The sequence below is a fragment of the Rhamphochromis sp. 'chilingali' genome (assembly GCF_963969265.1).
Source record: "Rhamphochromis sp. 'chilingali' genome assembly, chromosome: 4".
Lineage (NCBI taxonomy): Eukaryota > Metazoa > Chordata > Actinopteri > Cichliformes > Cichlidae > Rhamphochromis > Rhamphochromis sp. 'chilingali'.
Genome location: NC_137948.1, coordinates 26,258,808 through 26,283,303, shown reverse-complemented (window position 1 = coordinate 26,283,303; position 24,496 = coordinate 26,258,808). Strand labels below are relative to the sequence as shown.

The 24,496-nt window shown below is 41.7% G+C and overlaps 2 long non-coding RNA genes across 3 annotated transcripts; both read left to right on the top strand.

The window, feature by feature from the left end:
- Positions 1-9,227: 9,227 nt before the first annotated feature.
- LOC308395131 lies at positions 9,228-10,792 on the top strand. The gene is made up of 3 exons (XR_013971341.1): positions 9,228-10,210; positions 10,511-10,564; positions 10,662-10,792. It is a non-coding gene; the product is annotated as an uncharacterized lncRNA (long non-coding RNA).
- A 253-nt stretch (positions 10,793-11,045) lies between these two features.
- Positions 11,046-19,295, top strand: LOC308395129. 2 transcript variants are annotated; one of them, XR_013971338.1, is made up of 3 exons: positions 11,046-11,256; positions 11,366-12,006; positions 12,085-19,295. It is a non-coding gene; the product is annotated as an uncharacterized lncRNA (long non-coding RNA). The 2 variants fall into 2 exon arrangements; XR_013971339.1 differs by having other exon boundaries at positions 11,366-19,189; positions 19,268-19,294.
- The last annotated feature ends 5,201 nt before the right edge of the window (positions 19,296-24,496 follow it).

Sequence of the window (24,496 nt, the reverse complement as noted above, 5' to 3'; positions counted from 1 at the left end):
CCGGTGGCGCCAGTGTCCGGCAGCCTTGCCTCTGTCAGTGCGCCCCAGGGTGGCTGTGGCTATAATGTAGCTCGCCATCACCAGTGTGTGAATGTGTGAATGGGTGGATGACAGGTTGTGTAAAGCGCTTTGGGGTCCTTAGGGACTAGAAAAGCACTATACAAATACAGGCCATTTAGTACTAAAAATTGTTCGATGAGCTGAAACATGTAAATGTAACAAATATGCCCCACAAAAAATCAAGAAACGGGCAATTGTTTTTTCACAGCAATGTACAAATGCATATAGAATAGAATAGCTTTTTATTGTCACTGCTACAAGAACAATGAAAGGCAGTTTGGCATTTCTCCATGTGTGAAGTACACAATAGCGTAAGTGTTTACACAATAACGGACAAATTTACATTTACACAAGAAAGATATGTACAAGTTATACATACACCTGCATACATACATGCACATACATACATATATGTATATATACATATATGCATCCGTACGTACACACACACACACACACACACACACACACACACACACACACACACACACACACACACACACACACACACATTCCCACTTACACGCTTACATCTATATACATACACATACATGTTATAATAAATAAGGTTATAATAAATACAGTTTAAAGAGGTAGGGGTGTTGGTTGCATTGAAGTATAATAGAAATACAATTTATAAATAAGGTGTAATGTCCATGAGTGTTGGCAGTGCAGTTATTCTCCAATCAGGGTGGAGGTAGGGCATGTTTGACAGCCTGTGGGTAAAAACTTCTGTTGAGTCTGTTTGTCTTTGACCTGATGGACCTGTAACGTTTACCAGAGGGAAGGGGGGAAAAAAGTGAGTGTCCAGGGTGCGAGGGGTCTTTGATGATGATGCTGGCTTTCTGCTGAAGTCTGCCAGTATAGATGTTTTTGAGGGGGGTTATTGAAGTGCTGATATATGAGGCACATGTGCAAAAAATGTTATTTAACAACGTTATTTAACAACTTTAAGGAAAGAAACTTTGCAGAACACAAAATAAGGTTATTTCATTAAATCAGACCAGAGAAAATCTAATGTATAATATATGTATCTGGTAAATAATGCATAATGGATTATAATGAAAAATAATGGGTAATACACATTTTCTTGGTATTTGTGCTATTTTATGGAACTCTTTATCATCATAGCTTTGTCCCTTACCTTCATGCCAACCATTAAATGGCACGCTAAAAGATGAAATCGTGTAGATATGACACACAAAATGTGACAGAGCAGGGTTGTTGTTGATAAACATTACTTGGATATATTCTTCCAAATTGGCTGTTGCATGTGAGTGTGAGATTGTGTGGATACATGTTTATTTTTAAGACTACAAAACTGGAAATCTGTCCCGGACTTAAACCTCTTTTCACCCTCATGTCAGCCAGGATAGACTCCAGTTCGTCTCTACCCAACTTCACTGCAACATCGTGGTTCTCATGTCCAGAAGACAGGATGACTGATCCATCACTAACCACTAAAATCCAGAGTCAGTGGTGTTCACAAATTCCACGAAAGCCAAACCTAAATGTCTCACTGACGATCTGCAATGTTTCTGATGTTTTGAACATAGTCAGAACATGAAACGTCTGCATTATACATGAACTATTTTCGTTGATTCTGTAACTTGATGGTTTTGGGACAGGGTCATTTTCATTGGAACTCTACCCTTCTCAGCTTAATTAGATCTTCCATGGGCTTAAGCTCCCGCTGATAATGGTCGCTTTACCACCTGGCTTTATCTCAGGAGGTAGAGCGGGTGATCCAGTAATCGGAAGGTTGGTGGTCCAATCGTCGGTTGCTCCAGTTTGTAACAGTTTGGCAAGATATTGCTCTCTGATGTGTCACATCAGAGTGTGAATGTTAGATAGAAAAAAAATGCTTGTATGAATGGGTGAATGAGTGATGAGCAGAAAAAAAGCTATATAAGAACCAGTCCAGTCCATTTACTGAGGCACACAAGCTATGCTACTATGCAGCAACTGGAATATTACATATACATTAGACTTTTATTGTTAGGTGAGAAAACACAAGGTCTGAAAATGTTTTGTATGCTTAACTATGGTTCCTTGTAAGCCATTTGTAGGTTATGCATGATACAATCATAAAACTTTCATGACATTGTGTCATTCATTTTGTTGTGAATATTGATTCATTTTACAGCCATGAAAAGTGACTCCTGCTGTCGGATCAGCTGCAGTAAGAACAAGAAAGCAGAATAGGCCTTGCCTGTAGAGTTAATATACTTGCGCTATCAGTTTTACAAACAGCAAAGTGTGGAAATGTGTTTATCATTGAAATTCTGTCAGGTACAGCACTATCACCGGATGGATCTGCAATGCAAAACACTTTCATTGGCATGTTTGTCTTTGAAAATGGGAATTTGTTGCAAAACTTTGCGCCGCATCCTTTCTCTCACTTCTAATTTCCCATCCCATTATTTCTTTCCCTCAGCCTCTTTCTCAGTCGCGCGTTCTTCGTCTATGTCCATGCCCGTGTTTTTCATCCCGTCCTTCTTTGCTATCAGTTCAGAGGAAGAAACAGATTGTCTACTCGCTCCCATAATCAATTTGTGTCAGTGTACCAGGTTTCTCTCTGAAAGTGCCAGTGCTGGGAGAACGCTTGGTATTCACAAAAAGAAATAACAGGCCACCATAAATTCTGTGGAAAGGCGCTGTCTGTTTCACTTATGTTTAGGGAGATCACCACCAGATAACGCTTGATAACATCTTCTGTACCGGTACCAGTGGCCCCGTGGGACTCCCCTTCTCTCACATCTCAGTTTTCAAGTGCCTTGGTTGTCAAGAGTAAACAACCACTTTCAATTACTAGGAGGCTGTTTGAAGCTGTTTGTTTAAAAAAAAAAAAATCCCAAAAACCCAACAGAAAATCCCAGGAAAAAACAGTGTCTTTTTATTTATTTATCTTTCATTACTAGTTGAGTTTCTTTTGATAATTTGCATTTTTCACCTGGGGTTCAGTGAGCATTTCCTTCTACACTATGAACTGTCATCACAACGTCCCATGATAGTCTGTCAGACTTTAACAAACTACCACCAGCTGCAAATTTTCTGAGCTTTTCTAAATAAAGCAGTTTTTCATTTTTACCCCAAGGCAGAAAACTGCATTTAGGTAGATGCATAGCTGTACATTCAGTTATTCATTGAAATTCATGAGGTGAGGGGTAAAAAGAAACAAGCCTAATTTTTCATAAGCATGTTCACAAGCATGAGGCCATTTGTAAAACCTGTTCAGATGAATACACATGAAATAAATGTTAACTCTCCTGACAGGCTATTAATAAAAGACCCCGGTGTTTGATTTAGAGGCAAGGAGAAGGTATGTAGCAGAGGAGTTAGGGATATTATAAGTGCTGTATCTTAACTTAGCTGATGTCTTTTAGGACCCTTGACTCCCTCGGGCTTGATCCTCTGATTGGGACTTCTCCTTATCCAGAGTGATACATGCCAGACAAATTTTCCAGCCAGTGTCGGATTGGTGAAACAACACTGTCTGGTGATATTCAGATTTATTCTGGCCATTGTGGCTGGTTGGGGACTAAACTAGATTATCTCAGTCACACAGGCCTAGAGACCAGCGGGCGACCATCCACAAGTAAAATGCGGATTCCCTAACTGGTTGGCTAATGGTTGCCAGAGATTTCTGGCTTTTGCCAGGCAAAATCAATCAAAAAGAAAAGTGTTGAACCTAAAAACCTTGCGATTGCTTTAATCACCAGAAGATTGCTGCAGTCACCTGTACTTTGCATGGAAGTTACTAACTACATGCAAAGCACAGGTGAAGAATGGAAGAGGTTTGCCTTCAAAGTAAACGTTGGCTCTAACTGCTTAAAGCAACACATTTCAAAATCTGCAACTTTAATGTCAAATGCAGATGTTCTCCGTGCCCGGTTTCCATTATTCTTTTCACAGTTTCCTGCCACTTACCGAGTATTTGTTGAGTGTTTGCGTCTTCCATCCAACCAAGTAATCTATCAAGGTGATCAAAGGAATCACAAGGAGGTTTTAAGCACAACATCATACACATCTGTACAACCGCTATCTCTGAGTGACAGCAAGCAGTCTCCCACAAACACTCACCAACTGGCCAGAGAATATACATTTTAACCTAGCAACCGGTGATTACCAGAGTGTCACTGACTGTTGTTGTGAGGCAGCTGGTGGCTTGAAACCCTCTTTTTGTTTTTGTCAATATTTTCCTTGTTTTGAAGCTTAAGGTGAAATTACTGGGATGGCTCCTTTCTTATGCTCCCCTCCGTAAACCTCCAGTGCTACTCGCCAGCTCTCTGTAATCTTCAAAGGAAGAACGTGCCCGCTCACCTGCCTGCTCTCGACTCACCTTCTCAGCCAACTTGCCAGTTGCCTCCTCACTCCTCCCACGGCACTGCTCACTGCTTATTCAAGTAAAACTGTTAACCCATACTCTTATGTTCCCGATCTTCCTTTTGGACTTACTCTCTTGCCTCCTCTCTAACAGAGTTCCCGTGTACCAGCTCATATTGCCACTGAATTCCTCCACCAACTGCCTTCAAACGATTAAATCCCCCAACTGTTCTCCAGGCTTTCATGATTGGGGCTTTAGCAGTTGGATTCACAGTGACTGTCAGCAACCGCCAACAACTTGCCAGGCCGTTGCCAACTAGTCTCTTGGCCTGTGTGAGTAGGGCTTTAACTGTGAGAGTAAAAACAAGTGTCCGGATTCTCACCATCGTGGGATCTGATTTAACCACATGATGGTGAGAATCTGGACACTCTGAAGTGAGTTCAGTTTCTTGGATTGCTTTCATGGTTCAGTTGCACTTTTTGTCAAACAGCCATTTTGATTCATCCAGCTGGAAAAGCTATGCTGCAAACAATATTAACACTAATTTTTGTGTTATTTAAGTATTCCAGCAAGCCGTGACATTGAACCAGCATGCACAATAACAGGAAGCTGAAAGAGATGCAATGAAGAGAATTCAGCAGTCATTTTTGCTTTGATGTGCCAAAGTATCTTCAGTAAAAGAAAAAAAAAGTCTAAGAGGGAAAGTAAGGTGACCGATCACATGGTTTTTCTTTTATTCAGGTCCATTTTTGACTTCAGTAGTGATGCCAAGGACATGACATGGCAGTACAGCGTGTCCACGGCCATTGCTCTCTTCATCCAACACTCAGAGACATATTTTGTGTTTGGTCATGTGCCAGGATGTAGTGCGATATTCATATATTAATAGTGTGGAGGTGGAAACTAGTCGAACCAAAGGCTGATTTTTCAGCGGTGGACAAAGTTCACACATACTTTGGGCGAGCACTTACTCATTCAGTGTGCAGCCTTCATAAAGCTATTTCCAGAAAATTGTTTTTCATATTTATTTACAAAAATGTCCTAATTTCTCTTCTTGAACTGATTTTCAACTCTGGGTGATAGAACTGACTGAATGCTCAAAGCATAAGTAGGAAATATAATAAATAAAAAAATAAATGATCTATTGAACAGAGCCCGTGGTGGTGGATGCAATCAGCAGGTCTGAAACACAGGCTACTGAGGCAGTGTTGACGCTCAGAGCTGTTAGTTTACTAAGCAGGAAAAGGGGCTGATGTTTAACTCTTGCTGCCCCCAAACCCTGCTCCGTGCAACCTGCTGTGTCCACTGTTTCCCCACCGAGCTAAAAAAACACAGAGCTGCCTGTCTGCTGGTCAGCTGGCTCGTAGTGCAGGCCAGTATATGAGATTAGGAGATCAAGGGAGCACAAGTCTTTCTTCAATGTGCCTGTAAGCCTCAGTAAAGTGTGTATACCTGAGTGACATGCGAGTACTAGGTCACTGCAAACGTGTTCGGTAGTTTGCCACGAGGACCACGAGGGCAAATGAAACATGTTCTGGAATTAAAACCAAATCCATACTTAATGAGATCTATGCAGCAACTGATGTGATAATGATCCTTATTTTATCGTGTTATTTCAGAGTAAACATCATTTAAACAGCAAACACTAAAATTAATCTTTAACATTGCTGTATATAGCTCAAAGGAACAAGCGATTGTGGTGAAGTAATGTTTTGTACCGCATTTCAATTCAGTGAGAGGTGGGAGGCAACTAAGAATTTGGTTGGGGGTGGTGGTGGTGGGGTAAAGATAAGTTCAAAGCCATATGGAATGTGCATAGCAATGCATTACACTGTCATGGTGGGGATAGAGATTGCAGGCCCATTCTCACCAGGGGAAATGGTCCAATTATTAGATAATGTTCCGAACAAGTCATGGATTAAGGCTTTGCAAGAGTCAGGATGCTCTTCAAATGAAGATGGTTTGATTAGCATGCACTCAGCCTTTCCCGCTGCCACATGAAGTTTGAGGCTGAATGAAGCATTTCATCTCTCTTCTAACCATTGTTTGCAAATCCTTTGCAAGAAATACGCTGTCAAAATCAGCATTACTCTATCTCCTCGAAGTTCAGTGCCAAGAGTCTCACTGTGCATGTGAACAAATACTGTTTCTATGACGGGACTATAGTAACAGTATTTGTTCATGCTAATGAAATTTGTATTTAGAATACCAGCATTGCACACCGGCCAAATGTGTCTCAATTTTTTGTAGGTATGATTATAGTTATATCGGTTAATTAGTTCAACTGGTCCAAAATATACCAAGATGGACCTATTTTACTTTCTGTTGATATATTTTATCCTTGAGACTCTACTACAGTAGCTTTACATGCTTTATGCTTCCAAATAAACCTTTCTATTCTGCTACTTAAGTCTTGGTGCAGTACTTCTGATCAACCACTGTCTGAAACAAGCTGTTGCAGCTGCTATAATACAACTTTTTTTCTGATTGGCTGTTTTCATTTTTAATTAAAGTTTTAATTGGCATGCCGTGTGGGTTATGCAGATACCAAAACCTTTTCCAAACGATGACCACTTAAAGACATCATACAGAGCAGACTGATGCCTGATTAATGGCAGCTCAAAGGGATTATTTGACATATGCTGACCACTTTATCAAACTCTTTGACTGATTGATCAGCTGTTACATAGAGCAGAACAGCCTATACCAACAATATTTATGATTTCTGAAAATAGAGCTACATCAGCTGGTTATTCCAGCACAAAAACGAATGAGGAATAGCAGTAACAAGCCTCAAATCCTCAGCTATGACGCTGAGTCCCACTGTGAGATAATTTTTGGGTTTTAACAAGAGTGGAGGCTTCACATCTGTCTTGGTCTGAGCGTAGCTGCTGGTACTGACAGACGCTGAAGTCGTCACAGCTGTTGCTGGATGTGCCTGCTGTTGCAAAATATATTGAAATATATCAGTTCACTCTCAAAGCCTCAAGAATTTCACAGCAAGTTGGCAGAACAGTTTTACTGTTTATACACAGCATCCTAAGTAGAGCCTGACAGATATTTGGTGATGCACAAATCCAACATTTTTGGTGGATATATTCTTTCAGACAAACAAAACACAAACAGAGTTCTCTGGCATTTGCTATGTATTTATTTACCTACTTATGTACGCTGACTGTGTTTTTGGCGTTCCAAACAGGATTTGCCAACATGGAAGTTGCAGAACGCCCTCTGGTGGGCCAACTATGCAGCATCAACAATCAGAGCATAATTGAAGGGTGTCTCTCCCATTCGTTACTATCTGAAAGGTTTCACTGGACTTACTAAACTCAACTAAAACTTCAAACTGCAATTATTTGGGACCATCACTTTAAAAGTTCAAAATATTATTCTCCTTAATTTAAGACTATTCATGTGGAACTTCATATAAATTATATGTTTTTATTCATAAGTACTGAATAAGAATTGAGCCACTAAACTGAGCTTGTTCCTCTCACAAAAAAAAAGTGTACTCTAATGGTGCTTAATGCCACCATTCTCAAAGCCGCATTAATAATTAATCAGTGCATCCAAACGTTATTGGAAGACTCATTGTGTCACGGTCCTGGGTCGGGTCGACCCAGTATTTTGAGTTTCTTATGTTTTGGTTTATTTTGCATTATGGATTAGTTATTCTCTGGTGATACTGTTTTGATTACAATTATATTCTGATTCTTTAGTTATCTGATGATGATGTTGATGATGATTATTTCTGGTTTAGGTTTTGTTATCTTGCCCTTATGTTTGGTTTAGGTTGCCTGTGCTTAGTCTTCTCTGCCCGTATGTCCCTCTGTTTGTCCATGACGTCATTATGCCTGTTTACGAGTCTGTCTCTGTCTGGCGTGTGCTTCCTGTTTTATTTTGTAGGTCTGTGCCCTTTGTCAGTGCGTTCAGCTTTGTGCTCTCCCTGTCTCGTCAGTGTAATCAACGTCAGCCGTGTCTCCCAGCTGTTTCCTCTTTGCTCCGTTCACCTCTTGTATTTAGTGTCTGTGTCTTCCCCTACTCGGTGTCGCATCGTTAACGTCTGTTCACCCTCACTTGCTGCGTGTTTAGGATTTCCAGTCCTCCTGCATCTCTTTTTAGAGTTTTGTTTGCTTTTGTGAGTTTTATTTTATCTTGATGTTCTGCTCCAGCAATAAAGCTGCATTTTCTGTTTAAACCTCGTGTCCTGAGAATCCTGCATTTTGGGTCCACCACTCCTGCCTGCCTGCCACACAGCCGACCATGACACATTGTTTGTGAGCTGAGACCCACACATCCACTCTACTTGTAAAGAATGACCCACGGCTGCACCTGTGTGCTACAATTGTTTATTACTTATAGCAAAAACTAAATTTTCTTGGGGCTATTTAATATGTTTGGATTTAATATTTCATTTTGTGCTGTATACGTGTGGTAACTTGCACTGAATTTCTGAATAGGTAACAGTTGAAGCATCACAATCAGTAGGAGCAGGGAATGGAGTAAATTTTACTCTGATCGCAACGTATTCTTATTTAGGCTTCATGCATCCATATGGCATTTCCATGGCATGTGACTCGAGCAATGGAAAGAGAGTGATATTATACCCCTTTCGTCAAACTGACAGGTCATTAAATATGATATTCATAAAAATATGATATTCATAAAAATATAATTGATTATTTAGAAAGTTTCTTATATATCAAAATAGCATTCTTTTATTTCTTTAAGCAATTAAATTTTTTATTTTATTTTTTTATGCTCAAAAAACGCCATCTGGTGGCGGGTCAGTGTGTGTGTGTGCGCACGCGCCCGAGGCTGTGTGTCTGGGTGCGCGGGGGCGCGCCCGTGTCTCCGGACCGTGCTCTCTCGGGCTCCGTGCTCATGTGTTTAAAAATGTATTAAACCATATTAAAATTGTTTAGTTAAACTTGTGCTTTTGTAACGTTCAGTATGGCCACAAACACATGCTGCATGCCTTGGGGGAAAACTTTATTTAGATTTATATGCATTTGTAGATTTAGAATAAAACTCATACTCAGAAAAAACTCGCGATCCCCTAACCCTAACCCTCCTTAGATACATAAGCAGGGAAAACTCCTTAAAAAACCCTCCGCGATTTCTCCAAAACCCTACAATAACTTGTTAGGGTACCCCCTCTATTCCCAAAACCTTATATTCGATAACAGGGAAAATCCTGAAAAAATCCTTAGTCTTTTTTCTCAAATTCAGCGCCCCGCGGCTCCCTTCATGCTCAGCCAAACAAAGCCAAAACTCCTTTTAAAAATTTCTCCGCGATTTCTCCAAAACCCCTAGAATAACTTGTTAGCTACCCCTCTATTCCCAAAAACCTTATATTCGATAACAGGGAAAATCCTTATTCTTTTTTCCTTCAAAAACTTCCCTCTTACTAGCAAGCTCTAAAATTCAACCCACACTCTAAGTTCTACCTCGCTCTTAATCTCCGATCCACAACTTCTTGCAGAGCACAATTTTTTCCTGCTTGTTCGCTCCCCGCTCTGCTCCCTAATGCGCTGCTTACCTCGTTTGAAAATTCCCCCCTTAGACCAACTCCGCCTCACTGCGCCCCGCTGCCAATCACATAACCCTTGCACCGCTCCCTTCGCACCCCGGTTAGCCAATCCGCTCCAGGTCTGATTTTACGATCTCCCGCTGAGGTTAAGACTATCTTCGAACCCCCAGAAGACATCTGACTTCAGACGTATCAACAACTGGCGCCGCTCAGACTGCTTGCGAGTTCGCATAGGGAGCGGCCGATTTCAACAGCAACTACCTTCGCGTGCCCTATGTCCATATCACTCGGTAAGTGTTAATCTTCCCCCTCTAACTACATTTTCGCATTTTCCTTTTTACCACTCTGTCAATCCTTTCATCTTCAAAAAAGCCATGCAAATAGGCTCTGTAACACTTGGAATACACTTTTTAAAACATATATAAGCTCCCCTCTAACACTCAGAGCTAAAAAGTGCGTTTGTAAGTTAAACTATAGCAGCGATCATGGCCTCATCAGGTACCTCATTTTTTCTCACTCTTGTTCATATAATGTTTATATTTTTACTGTTTTTTCCCCGTTTGTAAATACTCGATGTTATTTCTTTTCAGACTCTGAGATAAACCTGCTCAACTCCTCTTTTTTTGAGTCTCTCGATCGAATTGGTAGGTTTGGTTCATTCTTGTTCCCCTTCTTAACAGCTAATTGTACAAGAAAAACAAAACATTTACCCTCTTTTTTCATTTTTATCAAACTTTCTAGATATCTCTGACTTGGACACCTTTATTGGTACGAGTTCCCCGAATTCTTCACCACCAGTGCTTGTGCGATCCACAGGAAAGAATATTCGTCTCTCCACACGGGACAGACAGCATTTGCTCTCTACGCTAGATGGGGCAGGGATAGCTCAGTAGGTAAAGTGGTCGCCCCATGATCGGAAGGTCGGCGGTTCGAATCCACTTAACGGCTATCCTGAGGTACCCCTGAGCAAGGTACCGTCCCTACACACTGCTCCCCGGGCGCCTGCTTAGTGGGCTGCCCACTGCTTCACAGAGTGAATGGGTCAAATGCAGAGAAAAACAAGTAATTTCCCCATGGGGATCAATAAAGTATCCATTATTATTATTATTATTATTAGATCGCCCTGCTTCATCTGGCCCCAGTTCCATTCCCGTCGGAGCTTGTTCTCTCCCGCAACCCTCTGGGAAAAACTTGCGCCTGTCCGCCGGGGACAGGCAAGATTTGCTCTCCGAGCTCACTCCCGATGCTCCGGCCGATCGGAGCCCCAGAAACGCTTCTTATTCTCCGCCATCAGACACACGAAATGCACCGCGCCTGCCTTTGAGACCCAATCACGGTCAGTCTCTCTAGGTTCTCGCTTTTTTCTCATTTCTTTTTTAAAATAAAAACTAACCCTTTTCTATTTAACTTTACTAACTGTTTGTATCTTACCCTCAAATTCTCAGGGCGTCTCAGAAGGAGGAGTAGCAGGACCCGCAGGATCGCAAGGACAACGAGGACAACGCGAACACGCACCCGAAGGCAGCTGGCTTCAATCGCTCTTCGCGCGGTATCTCTGTTCGCTGAATTAGTTCAGCTCATCTTATAAAAACTTTGTTTTTGATTTTTTTTTTTCATTTTGCTTTTCAAACATACTCTCTTTTGTGGTTTTTTTGTTCTTTTAATATATTCCTGTTAAACAATTGTAAGTGTCACAGAAATGGCTTATGTATAAAGAAGTTTAATAGATGGTTCCAGCAGTTAAAATGTTCTTGCTTGTACGTTTCTGTGGCCAATATTGTAAGGGTGTGTTTATCTTGTCAGAAAGAACAAGTTTTGTTACACCGCTATTATCGCGAGGTTTGGGCGTGATAGTATAGGCTGTGAGCCCACGTTTAATAATCACGCTAAGGAGTCCAGCGAGCTATCTGCAAAGGCCTGGTTAGTCTACCAGCGGTACAAGGTATTTGTCATTTGCCATAACTGTATTGTGATATTGTAAAAATTTGTAATGTATGGTGTTCTAATTATTTTATGTTTTAATTTAGAATGCACAAGACTGTAAAGCTATTCTTCTAGGACCTCCGAAGTGGCAGGCGGCCACGAGGTAATTTTCGTTGTTAAAGCACAAGTGTTAATTTTGATAGACTGAAGCGCTTAAAGTCTTTGTGTTTTATGTTTGTAGTTTTCACGGCGTTCAATAAATGCAGCGAAGCGCCCGTCTTGAAGAAGCCGTGCCTGTGTTGTCATTTCGGAGTTACAGTGAAAACTCGCCCTAGCCAGCGCCGGTGAGAAGCTAATTACGAAGACGGCAGCTGCAGAGAGCGACGGTGAACTGGAGCGACACAAGAGGGCGCCATTGCATAAGCTCACCGTTCTCAAGCAGCCAAGCACAGCGGCAACAACGTTGTACAACTGGAGTAAGGTGGAAATTAATAAGGGACAGTGTTAAATGTAGAATAATAGTGGTTTAAGTCAAGTTTAAAGAGCCACAATAAGTTTCTATAATACATTTGTCAAAGTTTATTTATTTCTACTGTACTTCAAGGTGATGCTTTGTAGTTTGGTGAATAGTTCTGTGTGCTTGCTTAAGGTCAAAGTTTGAGTGAAGTTTACAAGGTCCTTTAAGAAAAGGTGCACTTAAAGTATACAGTATTTGAAATCTGAACACAGTGCGCTTAATGACATTTAACTAGACTCCCGAGATGGTTGACAAAGATCTCGAAGAGCACCATGCTGTATCACTTACCGAAGTGGAAGAAAATGATGATGAACAAATTACAGAACTACAGACTGTTCGTAAAAGTGAAAGAGTAAGAACACTAACAGAAAAGGGTAAAGAGCTTCAAGAGAAGAAACTCAAAGGCCTCCAACACAGATATGCTGTTGTTTTTGAAAAATGGAGATATGAAGCAAGATTGAGCAAAGTAATATTAAGAAATGAAGTTTCCGAGAGTGAATTGAATGAGCTCATCAACAATGTAAATGTTGCCTGCAAAGATGTACAAACCATTTATGAACAAATACGGCAAACACAAACTCCTGATGCAGATGAAAGACGCAAAGTGGATGCATGTACGTCACTTTCCTTGTTCATTGTCAGAAGAGCTGAAAAACACTTACAAGGAGACCTTGCAGATGGTGATGAAGAGCCATGGCCAGACGTTGGATCATGCTTAGGATCTGAAAGTACTAAATCAAGGTCAAAATCACGAAGGTCTAAAAGTGGTTCAAGCCAGTCATACTCACAAACAATTAAAAGAATAGAAGCAGAGGCTGAGGCAGCTGCGTGTCAGGAAATATTAGCAGTAATGGAGGATCAAGAAAGGGAAGCAGCTGAACTAAAAAAGTTGGAACTTGAAAACTTGGAAAGGCAACAAACAATGGAGGAGCAGCGCAGAAAGATTGAACGCTTGGAAGAGGTTAAAAAATTTAATGCTGCAAGAGCTAAAGTAAAGGTTTATGCAGAAGCTGAAAGTATTTCAGAAAGTCGTAGTTTAGTGCGCAGTATCAAAACTGAGAGCGAAACCTCAGCAATCCCTGCTCCACCACAAGTTCCCTCTCAAGCTCCAAATACAATCCAAGCCCATAATGCCACAAACCCTGCATTTGTTCCACATACTCCCACAGTCATAAACCAAGCCCAACAAAACCCTGGTGTGCAACCTAAGGGCACCACAGGCCAAGCAGGAAACGCATCAAGTCCGCCATTTATCCCTAAAGCAACACAAGCTGCCGCTTCAGCAACTCATCCACAGCCAAACTTGGATCTAGTCGGCATACTAGCAGACGCAATAAGTGCTAATCGTCTTCCAACTCCGGAACCTGCACTGTTCACTGGTGACCCTTTAAAGTTCAAGGACTGGCAGTTGTCATTTGAGACCTTGATTGAAAGAAAAAACATTCCAAAGAACGAAAGACTCTATTATCTCAGGAAGTACCTTGGTGGACCCGCAAAGAGAGTGGTTGAAGGATTTCTCCTAGTGGGCACAGATGAAGCGTATGATGCAGCTTGGGAAGTGCTGGAAAGGCGCTTTGGAGATCTGTTCACTATAGGAAAATGCTTCAGAGACAAACTTCACAGTTGGCCTAAAATAAGCTCCAAGGATGGAAGTGAGTTGAGAGAGTTTGCCGACTTCCTTAGAAGTTGTGAAGCTGCGATGTCACACATAAAGACATTAGAGGTTCTCAATGACTGTATGGAAATTCAGAAACTCTTGCTGAAACTTCCAGACTGGTTGACAACAAGATGGAATCGCGCAGCGATGAAAATAAGAAAAACCCTTAATGGAGAGTATCCATCATTTCACATGTTTACAGACTTTGTATCCACTGAAGCAGACCTAGCATGTGACCCCATAGCTTCAATGCAAGCACTCAAGGGTTTGGAAATCAGTAAACCCAAACACTCACGCAGCCAAGTCGTTCAAGCTAAAACATTAACTGCAACTTCAAGTCACTTAACCACCTCAAGTCACATAAATCCCATGACCTGTCTTTACTGCAAAAGAAATGGTCACACACTGGATAAATGCTTCAAATTCATGGAAAAATCAGTCCAGGATCGTATCAAGTTTGTACAAGCAGAAAGGCTGTGTTTTGGATGTTTGAAGGGGGGACATCATTCTAAGAAGTGTGATAAAAGGAATACGTGTGAGAAATGCCAGAAGAAGCATCCCACGTGTCTGCATGATGACAAGTTTGTGGAGCGTAAAAGGATAATGCCTGCACCGAATGATAACTCTCGAGACAAGGACGAAGGAGATGAACCAGCAACCGCAATCTCTAATAGAGTAACTCAAGTAACTTCGAGCACACTGACATCCTCCATTCTACCTGTCTGGGTTTCATCAAAAAATCACCCAGACAGAGAAGTTCTAGTGTATGCCCTCCTCGATTCTCAGAGCGATACATCCTTTATCTTGGATGAAGTAGCCCAGGGTCTCGACACAGATAAGAGTAAGGCTCATCTAAGACTATCGACCATGTCCGCCAAGTCAACAGTCATACCATGTGAGAAACTGGTAAATCTTCAAGTTAGAGGCTACAAGCAGGAAAAGAGAATTACATTGCCACCGGTCTATACAAGAGAATTCATCCCTGTGAACAGATCACACATCCCGACGTCTGAAACTGCTTTGAATTGGCCTCACCTCGAAAGGCTGGCAGATAGGTTACCTCCAATGCTTGAATGCGAAGTTGGTCTGCTTCTCGGCTATAACTGTCAGCAAGCCCTTCTTCCACGGGAAGTCATTGCAGGTGAGGAGAATCAGCCTTACGCACAGCTAACTGATCTCGGCTGGAGCATAGTTGGTTGTACGTCTCAAGTTCAAAATCACAATGATGATATTGGCATAAGCCACAGAATCATTGTTCGAGAAGTTACTCCTGCAGTACAACAAGCAGTTGAACTCAGGCAAGAAGTGCATTTTGTATGCAGAACTCAAGTGAAGGAAGTGGGTCCAGCTGATGTAATAAAGGCTTTGGGATCTGATTTCTCTGAGCATGAAACAGATGACAATCCAGTCTCTCAGGAAGACATTTTGTTCATGTCAAAGGTGACTAAAGGCATAAGGCAAAAGGAAAACGGTCACTATGAACTCCCATTGCCACTCAAAACCGACGACCCGAATCTTCCAAACAACAAACAATGTGCTGAGCATAGACTGTCGTCGTTGGAACGTCGGCTCAGAAGAGATGAGAAATACTATGAGGATTACGTCAAGTTCATGGACGACATCATAACCCGTGGAGACGCAGAGAAGGTCCCAGAGCAAGAACTGGATAAGGAGGCAGCATGGTATATACCACACCATGGAGTATACCACCCCCACAAACCTGAGAAGATACGTGTGGTTTTTGATTGTTCGGCCCGTTTCCAGGGGACATCTCTTAACGATCACCTTCTGACTGGACCAGATCTTACCAACGCACTGATTGGAGTGTTATGTCGATTCAGAAAGGGCCCCATCGCCATCATGTGTGACGTGGAGAGGATGTTCCACCAATTCCACGTCATCAAGGAGCATCAAGACTATTTGAGGTTTCTTTGGTGGGACAAAGGCGATTTAAACTCTGAGCCTTCAGTGTACAGGATGAGAGTGCATCTTTTTGGAGCAGCTTCATCTCCCGGATGCTGCAATTTCGGACTCAAACATATTGCTTCTCAAGGTAGAGACAGATTCAGCGAAAAGACTATTGAGTTCATCCAAAGAGGTTTTTACGTCGATGACGGACTCGCTAGTGTGACATCAACAGTCGAAGCCATACAGTTGGTAAACGAGTCAAGGGCACTTTGTAAAACAGGCAACCTACATCTGCATAAGTTTGTGTCAAACGACAAAGAAGTGCTTGCAGCTATTCCCCAAGAGGAACAAGCTAAAGCCAAAGACCAGGACATGGCTCTTGGAGAACTCCACATTGAACGTGCACTTGGAGTGCAATGGTGCATAGAGGCAGATGAATTCCAATTCAGAGTCCAAGTTAAAGACAACCCATTGACAAGGAGAGGGGTGCTCTCGATTGTTGCTTCAGTCTTTGACCCCCTTGGGTTCGTTGCCCCATTCATATTAATTGGAAAGCAGATACTCCAAACGTTGTGCAAGGACAAAGTTAATTGGGACGAGGATCTCCCAGATCACATTCTACCACAATGGGAAGCATGGTTGCGAGACCTGCCCAAGTTGGCAGCTCTAAAGATCCCACGAAGCTACTCGCAAGATGCGGACATTGTGCAGTACGAATTGCACAGTTTCTCGGATGCGAGCCTCAGTGGTTATGGCGCATGTTCATATCTCAGAGCAAAAGGTAGAGAAGGACAGGTCAGTTGTGCACTCGTCATGGGCAAGGCAAGAGTAACGCCCATTAAGCAAACAACCATCCCAAGGCTCGAACTGTCATCGGCCGTGACTTCAGTTCGCATTGCAGATGTGATCAAACGAGAACTAGACATCCAAAATCTACAGGAATATTATTGGACAGATTCACAAGTCGTATTAGCATACATAAATAATGATGCTAAAAGATTTCACACATTTGTCGCCAATCGAATTCAACGAATAAGACAAAGCACAAGTCCTGGGAAATGGCAGCACGCCAGCTCAGAGGAAAATCCAGCTGATCAGGCCTCAAGAGGTTTAAATGCTACTCAGCTGAAAGATTCAAACTGGTTGAAAGGTCCCGATTTTCTTTGGAAACAAGAGCTTCCAGTCAAAGAGGAAATGGTGGGAGAGGTTGAAGAAATGGATCCTGAAGTCCGTAAAGGCTATACGCACACTGTACATTCGAAGGAAGCAAACCCAGTGCTAGAGCGTTTAAAGAAGTTCTCCAGTTGGTCGAGAGCTATCAAGGCCATTGCCAGGCTCAGGCGATTCATCAAAGAGTACAAGGGTGTTCAACGAAGAACGAACAAAGTGACAGATCTTGAAGAAAGAAAAGACACAGAATTATTCATCATCAAGCTAGTGCAAAGAGACATCTTTACTGAGGAAATACAGAAGATCAGATCTCAAGGAGAAAATTCTCTGCACAAGCGCAGCAGACTAAGGCAGTTGAATGCCTTTTTGGACAAGTCGGATGTTCTCAGGGTAGGAGGAAGATTATCTCAATCAACTTTACACTATGATGTAAAACATCCTGCAATTCTCCCCAAGGAGTCCCATGTGTCAGCCCTCCTCGTCAAACACTACCATGAAGGTGTACATCACCAGGGAAGAGGGATGACAATAAATGAATTGCGGGCAAATGGGATATGGATTTTAGGATGTGGGAGTGTTGTTTCTTCACACATTTACCATTGTGTTAAGTGCAGAAGATACAGAAAGGCTACAAATGTCCAACAGATGTCAGATTTGCCAGAAGTGAGAACAGAAACAGCACCTCCTTTCACGTATTGTGGCGTCGACTGTTTCGGGCCATTCATGGTAAAGGAAGGAAGAAAGGAAGTCAAAAGGTATGGACTACTGTTCACGTGTTTATGTTCACGAGCTGTGCACATTGAAACACTAGATGACTTATCGACAGATGCCTTCATGAACGCTCTTCGAGTTCTGATAGCCATAAGAGGTCCTGTCCGTCAATTAAGATGCGACCAAGGGACAAACTTTATGGGCGCCAAAAGAGAACTTTTGGAGTTAATGAAGGATATGGATCAAGAACCACAAAGAGCTATGGGTTGTGAATTTGTGGTGAACGTTCCGGCAGCTAGCCACATGGGGGGCGTCTGGGAACGTCAAATTCGGACAGTACGAAGTGTACTGACAGCGATGCTGGACAAGTTCTCAAACAGACTCGATACAGCTAGTCTAAGAACACTGCTTTACGAGACAATGGCCATCATTAACAGCAGACCTTTAAGTGTTGAGTATCTCAATGATCCCTTGGGACCAGAGCCACTAACTCCCAATCACATATTAACGATGAAATCTTCGGTTATTCTTCCACCTCCAGGAGAGTTTTGCAGAGAGGATTTGTACTTGAACAAAAGATGGAAAAGAGTACAATTTCTGGCAAATGAGTTTTGGCAAAGGTGGAGGCGAGAGTATCTGTTAAATCTCCAGCGGCGACAGAAGTGGCAGAACGTCTCACGAAACCTGCGAGTAAATGACATTGTGATACTGCAGGATGATAATGCTCCAAGATGTAAATGGAAACTTGCTCTAATAGTAGAGGCTATAGAGAGCTCAGATGGCAAGGTTCGAAAGGTGAAGCTCAAGACCAGTGAAACTACTTTTGACGGGGGGAAACCACGGACAAGGCTGATATATCTGGAAAGACCTGTTCACAAGTTAGTGACTTTACTGGAGACTGACATGCAAAGTGAAACAGACTCTAATGTTGACACTCATTAGAAAATCACATTGCAAACAATGAGTGATTTTGGTGGGAGTGTAAGTGTCACAGAAATGGCTTATGTATAAAGAAGTTTAATAGATGGTTCCAGCAGTTAAAATGTTCTTGCTTGTACGTTTCTGTGGCCAATATTGTAAGGGTGTGTTTATCTTGTCAGAAAGAACAAGTTTTGTTACACCGCTATTATCGCGAGGTTTGGGCGTGATAGTATAGGCTGTGAGCCCACGTTTAATAATCACGCTAAGGAGTCCAGCGAGCTATCTGCAAAGGCCTGGTTAGTCTACCAGCGGTACAAGGTATTTGTCATTTGCCATAACTGTATTGTGATATTGTAAAAATTTGTAATGTATGGTGTTCTAATTATTTTATGTTTTAATTTAGAATGCACAAGACTGTAAAGCTATTCTTCTAGGACCTCCGAAGTGGCAGGCGGCCACGAGGTAATTTTCGTTGTTAAAGCACAAGTGTTAATTTTGATAGACTGAAGCGCTTAAAGTCTTTGTGTTTTATGTTTGTAGTTTTCACGGCGTTCAATAAATGCAGCGAAGCGCCCGTCTTGAAGAAGCCGTGCCTGTGTTGTCATTTCGGAGTTACAACAATAATAATAAAATAAATGGATAACCAGGAACAAGATATTACAGACCCGTTTCTTGCTTTAGAAACAGCGTTAGCTAGGTTAAATGAAAATATACACCATTCTCAGATTACATATTCACAAAACAGTGAGCAACCTGAGGTGATCAATAATAATGATCCTTTAGAATTGCTTAATTTAGCTCTTGCCCGATTAGCACCCAATGAAAGTGCCTTTCAAAATAATTCTTTGAGTTTGGGATTGGATCATGATGAGATCCAAACAGAGTCAGACGCGGTTCATTCACAAATGAGTCTGACACAAAACATCTCCTCTTCTGATCCGTTTTTAGCAATTAATAGAGCTTTAGAAGCTTTGGCCCAAATACAAAATGAGGTTCAAATACCGCCAGAGTTATTGAGTCAAATAAACAGGCTAAATCAAAATCGTTTCATTGATTCTCAAAGCCAGCATTCGCTAGTCTTTTCCCCAGAAAATGCGTGTCCCAACGAACCGCTCAGCCGCAGCCCCCCAATACAGCTGTCAACCACTTTCAATGACTCTAATCCTCATCAATCACTCAGCTCTCCCGCAGACATTGTCTCTGCGAACGAGCCACTTAACCCAGTAAACCATGATCACTCCTTTCAACAAGGGGGTAATCCAGACCAGAGTTGCGCCAGTAATTCAGCACAACCCTCTATAGTTGTTAGAAATAAATTTAATAACGTTGAAATTAGAGAAATTTTGAATTTTCCTCCTCCAAACGATATACCCGACTATGCGCATTATTATCAAAGCGTAATGTCTAGTGCACGTGAAATATCAAACAGGGTTTTCTCTCACGCACGTCCAGGTGATTATATCCAGTTAGAATTGATAGGCCAGCAGTTACAAAATAATGTTTCAGTGATTTTACGTGATAATCATGATTTATCTGAATTTGAAAATTTATTCTTGAGAGCGGTACAGTCAAACTGGTCAGTAATGTGTGATGGCTCGTTGGAGGTTGTAGCTCAGATTGTTACACCCCCAAATGGCAGTGGGAAAAGATTGCTTAAACACATACTCGACAGCGAAATTGTGAAAAAGAAAACACGTTTTTTATACGTGGTCCATAACCCCTCGAATAAGTTGTGTTTTGCTACAAGTGTTGCCCACCTTCTGCAACCCGATTTTAATGACTATCAAGCACAAACATTAGCTAGAGAAATTCAACAAAAAGCTGGTCTAAATGATCAAACGCCTGTTGGGTTTAATCAAATAATTACATTTGAAAGGTTACTAGGATGTAAAATTATAGTATTTTACCGTAACGAGCATGATCGCACCCTTTGTAAATTTCAGACTAGTACAGTGAATAGCGCAAAAGCCTTGTGTTTATTTTTATTTGACAATCATTACTACGCTATCAAAAATCTTAAAGGATTTTTGGGCACAGCGTATTTGTGTACTCATTGTTACATAGGCTTTAACCATGTGTTATCCCATTTCTGCCCTGCTCGTTGCTCAGTCTGTATGCAGCCTGACTGCAACGATCATTTCCTCTCCCCTATTGTATGTACCGATTGTAATCGCACCTGTAGATCTCGTTATTGTTTTGAGAGCCATAAAAAACTCGTTGAGATGCGTGAAAGGTCTGCCAGCAACTGTGACCTCTACAGGAAATGTATCAAGTGCTCAAGGCTATATTACTTAGCAGCACATGAAAAACCTCACAAATGCCAAAAGAGAAAATGCCAAATCTGTCGTCAGGAAATCTCTAGTGATCATCAAACACATCAGTGCTATATGCAGGTTTTACAACGCGAAACAAAACATAATAACAAGTTGATTTTTTATGATTTTGAAACTTTTGTTAACGAACACGGTGAGCACAGCCCTTTTCTGGTGTGTACAAAAACATCAGATGGTAAATCTTGGAGCTCTCAGGGCGAGCATTGCGTTGAAAACTTTCTTGCTCATTTTAGACGCCCCCTCTTCAAGGGCTCAATCTTTATCGCTCATAATGCAAAGGGTTTCGATGCGTACATTATCCTTCGCGGGTTAGTTAGGCGAGGATTAAAACCAAACTTGATAATGCAAGGTTCCAAAGTGATCAGCTTTACAGACCCAGACTTTAATCAGCGTTATATCGACTCGTCATGCTTCCTACCTATGCCATTGTCAGCTATCCCGAAAGCGATGGGATTTTCAGATAGTGTTAAAGGTTTTTTTCCTCATTCTTTCAGCTCCAAACAAAACCTAACTTATGTTGGGCCGTACCCTCCCCCTTCCGCATTTAGTCTCGAGCGCATGACATCAAAAGGCAGAGAGGAATTTTACAAATGGTATGATTCAGTCAGCTCTGGCCCCTTCAATTTCATGAAACAGGCGCTGTTATACTGTAAAAATGATGTTGAAATTCTAGCTCGGGGTTGCGCATTGTTTAGAAACGGGTTTATTGAAGAGACAGGAGTAGATCCTTTCAGTCGCAACACGCTTGCAAGCGCTTGTCTTAAAACGTATTTGACAAACTTCATGCCTGCCAATTCTCTGGCCCTGCCCTGTCCTTTAAATTACCATAATCAGGTAAAATCATTTTCCTCATCCTCAATTCAATGGCTCGAATATCTCTCGTTTACGCAAGGTGTTTTTATCAGACATGCGCTCAATCAAGGAGAAAAACAGCTCGGTAGTTATTATGTAGATGGATATTCCGAAAATAATGGTAAAACATACGTGTGGGAATTTTTGGGCTGCTACTTCCATGGGTGTATTAAGTGTTTTTCCAATCAGTCCGATGTTAACCCCCTGGTAGGTTCCTCTTTTGCAGAGTTAAACAGCGCCACTCAAGACAGGCTCGCTAGATTGAGAGCTGAGCATAATGTGTCTCTTGTTATAATCTGGGAGCATGAGTGGACCGAGTTAAAACGTAGTGATGAGAGTGTAATCAGCTTTCTCAAACGTTATGATCCACCAGAGCCTTTGAACCCCCGCCATGCCCTCTTTGGAGGCCGTACAAGCCCAGCACAACTTCGCTGTAGTGCCGGGCCCCGTGAGAAAATCAACTATGTCGACGTGACCTCCCTGTATCCATATGTAAATAGTACATGTAGTTACCCCTTAGGTCATCCTCAAATAATCTTTCGAAGTTTTCAGCACCCTAAAAACTACTTTGGGTTTATCAAAGCCGCCGTTTACCCACCACGACGGCTCTATTTTCCGGTCTTACCATTTAAAACAAAATCAGGAAAACTTCTCTTTACTCTCTGTCGCACTTGTGCTGAAATGAACAACCAACAAGGAGCCTGTAACCATAGTAACGAGGATAGAGCACTGAGAGGGGTTTGGACCACTCCCGAGTTTAACCTCGCATTAGAAAAGGGTTATGAAATAGGTCGAATCACAGAGGTATGGCACTTTGAGAGACAGAGTAACACAATATTCACAGACTATGTACATCATTTCCTGCGCAAAAAACAAGAAGCTTCAGGCTACCCATCAGATGCTGTAACTGAGGAGGCTAAACAGCTTTACATTAAAGACTACCAGGCTAAGCAAGGAATAACTTTAGACCCTGAAAACATAAAACTAAACCCTGCTAAAAGACAAATGGCCAAACTGTGTTTAAACTCTTTTTGGGGAAAATTTGGTCAGAGAAATAATCTCACACAGAGCAAACTGGCGAGTGACCCCGAGGAATTCTTTAACCTCATGTTCTCTCCAAAATACAAAGTGAGCTATTTCTCTTTTGTCAGTGATGATGTGGCTCTTATTCAATGGTGTTATGGTGACCTCTGCACTCCGCTCCCAAACTCCACAGATAACATCTTCATTGCGGCCTTCACTACTTCATATGGGCGTATGAAACTCTACAGTTACTTGGATCAGCTGCAGGAAAGAGCTATTTACTATGACACTGATAGCGTAGTGTATCTCACTAAAGAAAATCAATCTGAACTAGAAACAGGCAGGTATTTAGGCGAGCTAACAAATGAGTTAGACCAGGATGATTTCATTACAGAGTTTGTTGCAGCAGGACCTAAGAGTTATGGTTACATGACCAGAAAAGGTAAAGTTGTTTTGAAAGCAAAAGGAATCACACAAACACATGATGTCTGCGAGAAGGTCAACTTTGAATCTGTAAAGACTCTTGTTGACAATTACAGTTATCAATGTAATGTAAAAGATTCAAAGTTGACCTTCTCGCAGACATCATGTGTTTGTGTGATTCCTTTTGCTTTCAAAACAACTTTACCTTTTCTGGTCATGTAACCATAACTCTTAGGTCCTGCTGCAACAAACTCTGTAATGAAATCATCCTGGTCTAACTCATTTGTTAGCTCGCCTAAATACCTGCCTGTTTCTAGTTCAGATTGATTTTCTTTAGTGAGATACACTACGCTATCAGTGTCATAGTAAATAGCTCTTTCCTGCAGCTGATCCAAGTAACTGTAGAGTTTCATACGCCCATATGAAGTAGTGAAGGCCGCAATGAAGATGTTATCTGTGGAGTTTGGGAGCGGAGTGCAGAGGTCACCATAACACCATTGAATAAGAGCCACATCATCACTGACAAAAGAGAAATAGCTCACTTTGTATTTTGGAGAGAACATGAGGTTAAAGAATTCCTCGGGGTCACTCACCAGTTTGCTCTGTGTGAGATTATTTCTCTGACCAAATTTTCCCCAAAAAGAGTTTAAACACAGTTTGGCCATTTGTCTTTTAGCAGGGTTTAGTTTTATGTTTTCAGGGTCTAAAGTTATTCCTTGCTTAGCCTGGTAGTCTTTAATGTAAAGCTGTTTAGCCTCCTCAGTTACAGCATCTGATGGGTAGCCTGAAGCTTCTTGTTTTTTGCGCAGGAAATGATGTACATAGTCTGTGAATATTGTGTTACTCTGTCTCTCAAAGTGCCATACCTCTGTGATTCGACCTATTTCATAACCCTTTTCTAATGCGAGGTTAAACTCGGGAGTGGTCCAAACCCCTCTCAGTGCTCTATCCTCGTTACTATGGTTACAGGCTCCTTGTTGGTTGTTCATTTCAGCACAAGTGCGACAGAGAGTAAAGAGAAGTTTTCCTGATTTTGTTTTAAATGGTAAGACCGGAAAATAGAGCCGTCGTGGTGGGTAAACGGCGGCTTTGATAAACCCAAAGTAGTTTTTAGGGTGCTGAAAATTTCGAAAGATTA